The sequence below is a fragment of the Cynoglossus semilaevis genome, chromosome 3 (genome assembly GCF_000523025.1).
Source record: "Cynoglossus semilaevis isolate Cse_v1.0 chromosome 3, Cse_v1.0, whole genome shotgun sequence".
Classification (NCBI taxonomy): Eukaryota; Metazoa; Chordata; class Actinopteri; order Pleuronectiformes; family Cynoglossidae; genus Cynoglossus; species Cynoglossus semilaevis.
Genome location: NC_024309.1, coordinates 13,509,329 through 13,517,468, shown reverse-complemented (window position 1 = coordinate 13,517,468; position 8,140 = coordinate 13,509,329). Strand labels below are relative to the sequence as shown.

At 41.2% G+C, this 8,140-nt stretch overlaps 2 long non-coding RNA genes across 11 annotated transcripts in view; both read left to right on the top strand.

Annotated features, from left to right (window-relative positions):
- Positions 1-3,899, top strand: part of LOC107988367 (uncharacterized) — a 58,087-nt gene extending 54,188 nt beyond the window's left edge. For all 3 annotated transcript variants that reach the window (XR_001759870.2, XR_001759868.2, XR_003049357.1), the window contains 2 exons: positions 3,419-3,535; positions 3,839-3,899. This is a non-coding gene — a long non-coding RNA (uncharacterized LOC107988367). The remainder of the gene's footprint in view (positions 1-3,418; positions 3,536-3,838) is intronic.
- Positions 3,898-8,140, top strand: part of LOC103377412 (uncharacterized) — a 31,586-nt gene continuing 27,343 nt past the window's right edge. The window contains exons 1-3 of one of the 8 annotated variants that reach the window (XR_003049353.1): positions 3,957-4,210; positions 4,751-4,883; positions 5,716-5,942. This is a non-coding gene — a long non-coding RNA (uncharacterized LOC103377412). Of the gene's footprint in view, positions 3,920-3,956; positions 4,211-4,477; positions 4,884-5,242; positions 5,943-7,265; positions 7,421-8,140 lie in introns of those variants that run through there. The other 7 variants (XR_003049355.1, XR_003049354.1, XR_003049351.1 and 4 more) reach the window with 7 other exon arrangements.

Below are 8,140 nucleotides of genomic sequence, written 5' to 3'. Positions count from 1 at the left end.
GTCTGTTAGCTGAGTCACTCTCTGTTTGAGTGACTTGAATTTTTCTGCCAAGATTAATAAGCTAAAGCTAAGTGACGTAAATGCAGATCCAGTTCTGCCAGCACATACAAAGCATTTATTCTTTACCACAGAGAGTTAATTAGTTCATGAGGTCGTAATTACGGAATAATCGCTTTTGTCACACTCACAACGCGGCTCACATGAGCCCCATGTGTTAAGTCTAACGTCACATTACCACTTTCAGAGTTAATCTTTTAATGTAGCAGAGCATTAGAATGTTGACAGAACAGTAGGAGGTCCAGAACTGAACCTTCATGTGTCTAAAGATCAGAAAAAAAGTGTAGGTTCTCAGTCGTCCAGATCATCTGATCTAAGAATAGTAACATCGAGGGCAACTGGACGGGGTAGGTTTCTTGAAGACTTTTCACCTCTGGAACAGGTTCCAAAAGTGTTTCCTGGACTGTTTGTCCAGTTGTCAGGCAGAAGCCCAACTTTCCCAAATCTGTCCAATCAGCATCCAGAATCCAGCCCCCACGGGGGAAAAAAAAAAGTCCACTGAAGCTGAGCTTCAACAGCTGATTCTGTGTTTAATAACCAACCCATTTCAGCCGAGTTGAACTTTTACAAACTGACATCACAGCCTTTTGTTAGATATTCAAGGTGGTTTTCATTTTCACAAACTGACATCACAGCCTTTTGTTAGAGACTGGAGTAATATTCAAGGTGGTTTTCATCTTTAAATATATTTTTATCATATCAAAGGCAAACTTTTATCCGCCTCATATTTGAACTATTTTTTTACCCAAGTTTTAGCAATCATTTTTAAATTGTCGGGACAAGTTGGGTCAAGTCCAGTTTTGAAGACTTCTGCACGACGACTGGACCAACAGTCTGGGAACCACTTTTTCCTGCGTGAGGTTCAGCCTGTTGTACAGTGTTGACCTACATTTATTTTTTATTTGTCCATCGTTGTGCAGACAACATGCCAGGTTTCACATACCAGCAACCACAACTAGTACTGACTAAAATAGTTCCACATTAATCGGGGATGATAGAGCTTGATGTTGGCGTACCATCCCTTTAATGCTCTCTCACAGTGGGGGGGGGGGGGGGAGGGGGGGCTCTATCTGCCAGTCCTGACAAAGACCTGAATATTTGCTGTATTTCTACAACCAGACGATAGCAAAAACCAAACTATTTCCTTCACACCTCCAACGGCTTTCATGCAGTCATGCTGCAGAAAAGCCTGGTAGTAGTGGTGGGAGTGGGCGTGGGTGGGTTTAAGGGGGTTGGTGGTGGGATATGTGTGTGTGTGTGTGTGGGTTTCTAGCAGTGCTGCAGCTGCTTAATTTCTCACAGTAGCAATTTCAAGGACGCCAAAATGAATTACACGTAGGGCGTCCGTGTTTGGTAGAAAAATCTCTCTCTGCCTAATCCACACGCTCCAGTCCTCCTCAGATAATTCCATATTTGCAGCAAATCAAAAAAGAAGCATCGCTACACACCCATACATGTAGAGGTTTTTCTCACATAGCCCCATCAAACACACACACACACACACACACACACACACCCTCTAAAAGGGAATTGCCATGCCATGCTCTGATCAGTGATTTGCATGAGCAGTAATTAGAAGGTTTACAGAGATTAAAGGCACTGCAGCTCGTCAGGCTGAGGAGGCGCGTGTTGGGAGGTGTCACTTATTTGATGAGTGTCATTCACACAGTACAGCTATGAATAACAATGGTTCCCTGGTGCAGTTCTTCTCAGACTCTGGTTAGAACATTGGACGAGTTGTGACAGTGATAGTGGAGGTGTGTGTAGGTGTGAAGTACTTAAGTTTTTCTGTCGAAATTTTGTCGATGTTTTTGTTTTTTGTTTTTTATTGTGTCAATCTCTCGATCTCTTGTTCAACAAATCAAGCGTTTGAGCGTCATATCACACAGAAGTTGTCGATCTGGTTCATCTCTGATCATCGAATACGAATTTGTTTTTTTTTCCCCTGTGACTTCTGTGACACAAACTGCCAAACCAGGCAGCAGAGAGCGACAAACTAAAGAAATCAAATTTACAATCAAGTATTTTGGATTCTTCTCAACGCAGTCAACAATACAAACCTCGGCTCCTGGATTACTTTGGTCTTTAGAAACTAAACTGTCGGTCAGATTTCGATTTAGAGAAGTACACAAACGTGATGCAATGATTCAACAGTGTAACAGAGGGCTGTAGATAAATATCAAACACACAAATGACATTCTAAATAATTAGATTAGATTTAGTTCTTCTTAATGTGAAAACAATGTTAACAAAACTGTAAATAGTGGATTGTAATTATTGTTTTTCATCACAACAATAACAGGTTTAAATCTGCATTAATGACCAAAGTTTGACAGACTAGAGTCTGTGTTGACCACTGACCTCAGTGGAAAAGTTTGGTACTTTTCATAACTGCATCAATTCGTATTAATCTGTTCCTGAATGATTAAAAAGAACATTTTATTACAAGACATTTATCTTAATCTAAATGAAACAAATGAGTCCATTTTGTGACCGTGTTTGAAATGAAAAAAAAAACCTGAACTTTTCCTTTACAGGTGAAACAAGAGACTTTAGCAGCTGTATGAGCTGGTTTCTGTGTGTGTGTGTGTGTGTGTGTGTGTGTGTGTGTGTGTGTGAACCAGCAGCCTGTCTACATTTGCTCCATCCTTCACCCTGCTCTTATCCCACAAGGCCTCGGTGCCTTTTCTCTTCTGCTGGCGTCTTATCAGGGGACGGCTCGTCAGGGACACACGTGCCATCGTTCTGACACTGACCGCGGGTCATTGAAATGCAAACACGCAACGCACTAAACCAAATGGGGTCGAAGAGCAGCAAATATTTGGCCAAGACCCTTTTCTCTCTGATGGAGCCGGCCTGTTTGTGCTCGATGAAACGAGGTTGGAGCAGATGGCGGCTGAGAGCAGCCGGCGTTCATTTGAAGCGTCCTCAAATCAAATAAAGACAATGCCGTGACATGTACTGACAGGAAATGGATGTACTGTATGTATGTAATAGCTCCAGTCGCAGTGACCGTCTCTTCTCATTAAAAATGGAGCGGCAGGAAGTTTCAGCAGCAGGAAGATTCAGCAGCAGCTTTTTTTTCAGCGTCCTGAAAAAAGCCGATACGGTGAGCAGTTAGGGGGAATTTGAAAAGATAGAAGTTTTCTTCTAAATGACCCACTGAAGTCAGGAGTCAAACTGAAAGTGTTCTATAAAAACCCATCAAAGTCATCAATCACAGACAGGTGAAGAAGAAGAAGAGGAGGAGGAGGGCTCCCCCTGTCTTCCAAAACCGAAAAAAGAAACAGTAGAAATGACAGATGCTGACAAGGGATTTCTTGTTCACTGCTTCTTTTCTATTTTCTGTTTTTATTTTCAGGATCAGACATGTGAGCGACCACACACACCCACCTCATACAGCAGAAGTCTTCAACAGGCGGTCCGCGACTCCTAGAGGGATCACGGAGATACTGCAGGAGGTCCTGGAATTTATTTGGTGATTGAAACAGTTTAAATTTTTTCCAATCTGTCTAATATTTTAGTAACAGCAATTGAAACAGTTTAAATTTTTTCCAATCAGTCTAATATTTTAGTAACAGCTATTATTATATTATAGCTGTCAAACCCTGGCTTTTTTAAAATTGTGAATAATCACAGAGTAGCTGTAACAGAGTAACCCACAGTTAATCATGATTAATTGTGATCAATCTAGATTAAAAACCCACACAATTAATCATAAAAGTCACAAAAGTCCATGTGAGTGCTGTGTTTTCTGACGCATTTTTCTGTCTCTTCATAGAGAGCAACGTGTTAATAGAAATCAACAGGCGTTGAAAACCTGCCGTTTCCTGCTGCAGAGAATAGAGATGCTTGACAGAAGGTAATGTTTTTTTTTCTGTCTGTTGAAATATCTTGGTGTGTGACATAAAAGCAGAGTTTTCCACCCACAGGTTTCAGCTCCTCACACAGACATGTGATATATTGTCTTTATTTCTGTGTCTGATTGAATGATCCAGTCGACATCACCCAGAACAAGGAGATTTCTGTGATATAGAAACTTACAGTCGCTCGATTGACTCTGCGGGGAAATAAAGGGAAACGCTGCGAGGGCGGAGATGGAGGTCGACAAGTGAGAAGAAAAGCTGCAGAAAAGTCTCGTTCTGTTTAAAGGGTGACAAAACAAAACAACGCTAAACAAATGCACATGAAAACATTAAACTAAACAAACTTAAATACAATTTCTCACATATTTTTAAGTATCGAAAAAAATTGAAAATATAGAAATATATTGTCAAATTATAGTGAAAATAAATATAGAAATATATTGTCAAATTATAATGAAAATATTAATACATTCTATAAGTAACATACTGTTTAAAAAATTTAAAAAAGTGAAACCTTCTGCAAACTAAAAATAATTTATTTTTTCTTTTGTAATTTATTTTGTAATTGCCACTTTTAATTTTATATTTTAACAGTGGCCCCTTTTATTTTTGGCCCTTTTAAATGACCTTTTGACCCCTGCGTCATATCAAAAATGATAGTGATTCCACGTGGACGTGACGTGTCCTAACGAGACGTCTCTGTCTGTTGTGATGATCCCTCGTCTCGGCTGCTGCAGATTTTATACTTCTGACATTTATAGCCGCTGCACCTCCGTCCCTGACGCACGCACTGTTTGCTCTCTGTTTTATTGAACACGGTGACTCAGACTTTCCTCTGCCACAGTCCAGCACGCCGGCTCCGTTACCACGGCGATTTGTCCTCCAGACAGCATCCGCAGCTCCATTGATCAAATGGTCATTTCGGGCACAGGCGCACGGTAGCACCAAGGGCAGACACAGGTTTGGGTTTCGTCATCCTACGTACGCAGCAGCAGCAGCAGCAGCAGCAGCAGCAGCAGCGTCCGACTTCACTATCGCCACAACATCTCAGCGTCCACATCGACGGGCCAGACGTCCACTGACTGTCTGCTCCTGTGTTTACGTGGCCAGAAGCTGCTGTTTAATCATCCCTGACGAAGGCAGAGTTTGTGATCATTTGGATCTAATCTGTGGTCTCTGTTTGGAATCACAATCCCATTTATAAAAACCTGAAAACTCTGACCTCTGGAAAAACTATTATATCTGGATATTTTGAAATATCAACACTTAACTTTATCTCGTCGTCCTTTATTTTAAAGGACGACACAGTGGAATGGTGGTTAATTTGCTTGCCTTACATCCAGAACATCGGTAGTTTGATCCCTGGTGGTTACAAATAGTCGTTCTCTGTGGATATTACATGTTTTTTTGTGTTTTTTTTTTTCAAACTATCATTCCACAGACACCTAGGATTATGGGGATTGACTCTAAATTCACACTGGATTCACACTAAACTGACCGTAGGTGTGAATGGGAGCGTGAATTGTTGTATCTATATTTGGTCGTGTTAGATGGGCTGCAGCTTCCCTCGCCCTCCAACCATTCTTTAGAACAGTGGTTTCCAAAGTGGGGGGTGAAGCCCTGGTGGGGTCGTAGAGCTGCTGCAGGGAGGGCACAGCATGTCAGACTTAAATTTGACCACAGTGGTCCTATCTGCTGAAGGGATAAGAATAAGAATGAGACTAATGTTGAGTTTATTGTAGACCGAGATTTTTTTTACCAATTTAAAAAAACAAAACCTTTGTTTCCACAGAGATCCTTCGTGTCTCTCCTCCACCTCTGGAATGTCCGACTGCTCCGCTCACCTGTTACTCACTTTCTCCACCTGTTGTTGGGTGACTGAAGGAGCAGCCTGCTGGGACTTGAAACAACAAGGAGCAGCGAGGATCAACCAACCAAGCAAGGCCGTAAATTCTCTGCCAAAAGGAGGACAGTGAGGAGATAAAGACCAAGAACTCCGAGGGGGGAGAAATAATGAAGGTGAGTTGCAAAAATGCCACAATTTACATAACAATTACAGATATAAAACTTGAAAAAGTAAAAAAAAAAAAACATATTACATGAGTACAGAGAGTGTTTGTACCTCTGTAGGAAGACAGGAAGTCAGTTCCTACGTCAATAACGGTACAAATGGGAATAAACAAATGTAATATGGATTTGAAGATGGTGAATGATGGTTCCTGCCTCCTGAAGAACACAGAGTTAAAGATGTTCTGGTAAAGGGCAGTAACTTCAGAGCCGACCTTTCTGGGAGGGTTCAGACAGATCCTGTGTGATAACAACTATTGATTGTTCTGTCACTGCGGCTCCTGGATTTTTCTCTATCTGAGGCCGAAGGAGAAAATGCCAGAAAAAACAAAACAAAAACGTTGTTTTACGTCGATGTCGTCGGCTGAAGTTGGATTCAGAATCAGCTGATCGTCTCAGTTGACTAATATGTCAGGACTTGATTTTCACGCTTTTTTTTTTTTTTTTCTTTTGAGGATGAGTGTTTTGAAGTAAAAAAGAAAAAAAATGTGAATTTGTCCTTTTTAGTAGTTTTAACAAAGCTCCCACACAGACTGTTTTAAGGCCTAATGACCAGAGTGTTGGGACACTAACGAGGCAGAGCAGCTCCATCCTCCAATCATCAGCACATTCCTCACATGCACTTTCTATTCTCTCTCCATGTCTGACTCCCCTCACGCTCCTCCCCCCTCCCTCTGTAATTACAGAGCAGATTCAACCCCAGAGACAGCAGCATGTAGAAGTTTCTAGAATACTAACAAACTACACATTTGTACAAGTGGAGAGAGTGAGGAAAAAAAAAAGAAGAAAAATCATCGGGAACTTTGAGGTTTTTATGATTAATCATTGATTAATCCAATTTCATCACAGCTGCATTTTTACAGCAAAAACTATGAGCAAAGTTTTGACCCGTTGACTTAATGAATAGATAAACAAGTGAAGTTAAAGGACAAAAAAAGTTTATTTCACCTCGGTTTACTACATTCACAAGTTGGTACAAACTGGCAAAACAATTACAGCTGTTATAGGTCAACATTTTTAGAAGTTTTTTTTTTTGTTGCCCTGTCATCAGGTCTGTTTGAACCAGGACTGTCGTAGCTAACGTTAGCTCTGGTGTCTGTACCAATACTGTCATAGCTAACGTTAGCTTTAGTGTCTGTACCAATACTATCTAATAACGTTAGCTCTAGTGCCTTGTGTCAAACATGAGGTACATTACCACCACTTACAGGGCTGGGTGTGTACATGAGTGTTAGCTGTAAATGTTTTCAAACTTTTTTCTTTTTTTTTTCTCAGCCCTAATTTGTAGACTTTCCCTCATCCTGACAAGTTGCATCAGGAAGAAGCCATTTACTCCTCACTCCCTAAGTGTAGTGTTGTGGACTCAGACATGAGACGGAGGCGGAGGCGGAGGCCAAGGGAGTCACTGCAACAGACAGACAGAGACAGAGGTAGCCATTAGTGGAACATCCCGGGAATAAGTCTGTCTCCACAAACCAGCCAGTGTTGCCGTTCCTCTTTTTTTTTTTTTTTTTTTGACTGTTTTGTTTTATTTGATCAGGTTTTTTTTTTTACAACTCTCACAACGGAACAATTTAAAAATCAGAGCAAACATCACATTTCAACCAAACTGGAATTGAAATCTGTTCAAACGGTTTGAGGTTTTCTAACGGTTTTTGATCTAGAGTCATCTGAGTTTTTCTTTCCATAAAACTGAGAGGACATTTTAAATGAATTAGATTTCAGTTCTAGGAATCGACAGAGCAGCCGGTCGTGACCTGGTGTCAAAGGTCATCCTTCAGAATTCTTCATGGAATGGATTCTCAAATAGAAACAGCACTGAAAACTGAGAAAGAGGGGGAAAAGATTTAATATTTTTACAACCAAAGATTTATTATTTTGTCTTAAAATGTTTCAGTCATGTCACTGGGACATTCTTTTTTTTTTTGGCTGTGATGCTTCTGTGTCAGCAGCCTCTAACAGAAAAGAGTTATCACTGTGGAGGTCACATGACCCTTCAATACTGAACCCATCCCCTGCCTCACAGGAACTTTTCCTGTTTCAAACACAGACACCTGCTGGAGCTGTTGTTCAGTGTCAACGACGCTGCTGCCCCCCCCCCCCCCCCCCCACCCCCCCCCCCACATACCTCTCTCTCACGGCCGGGGGGG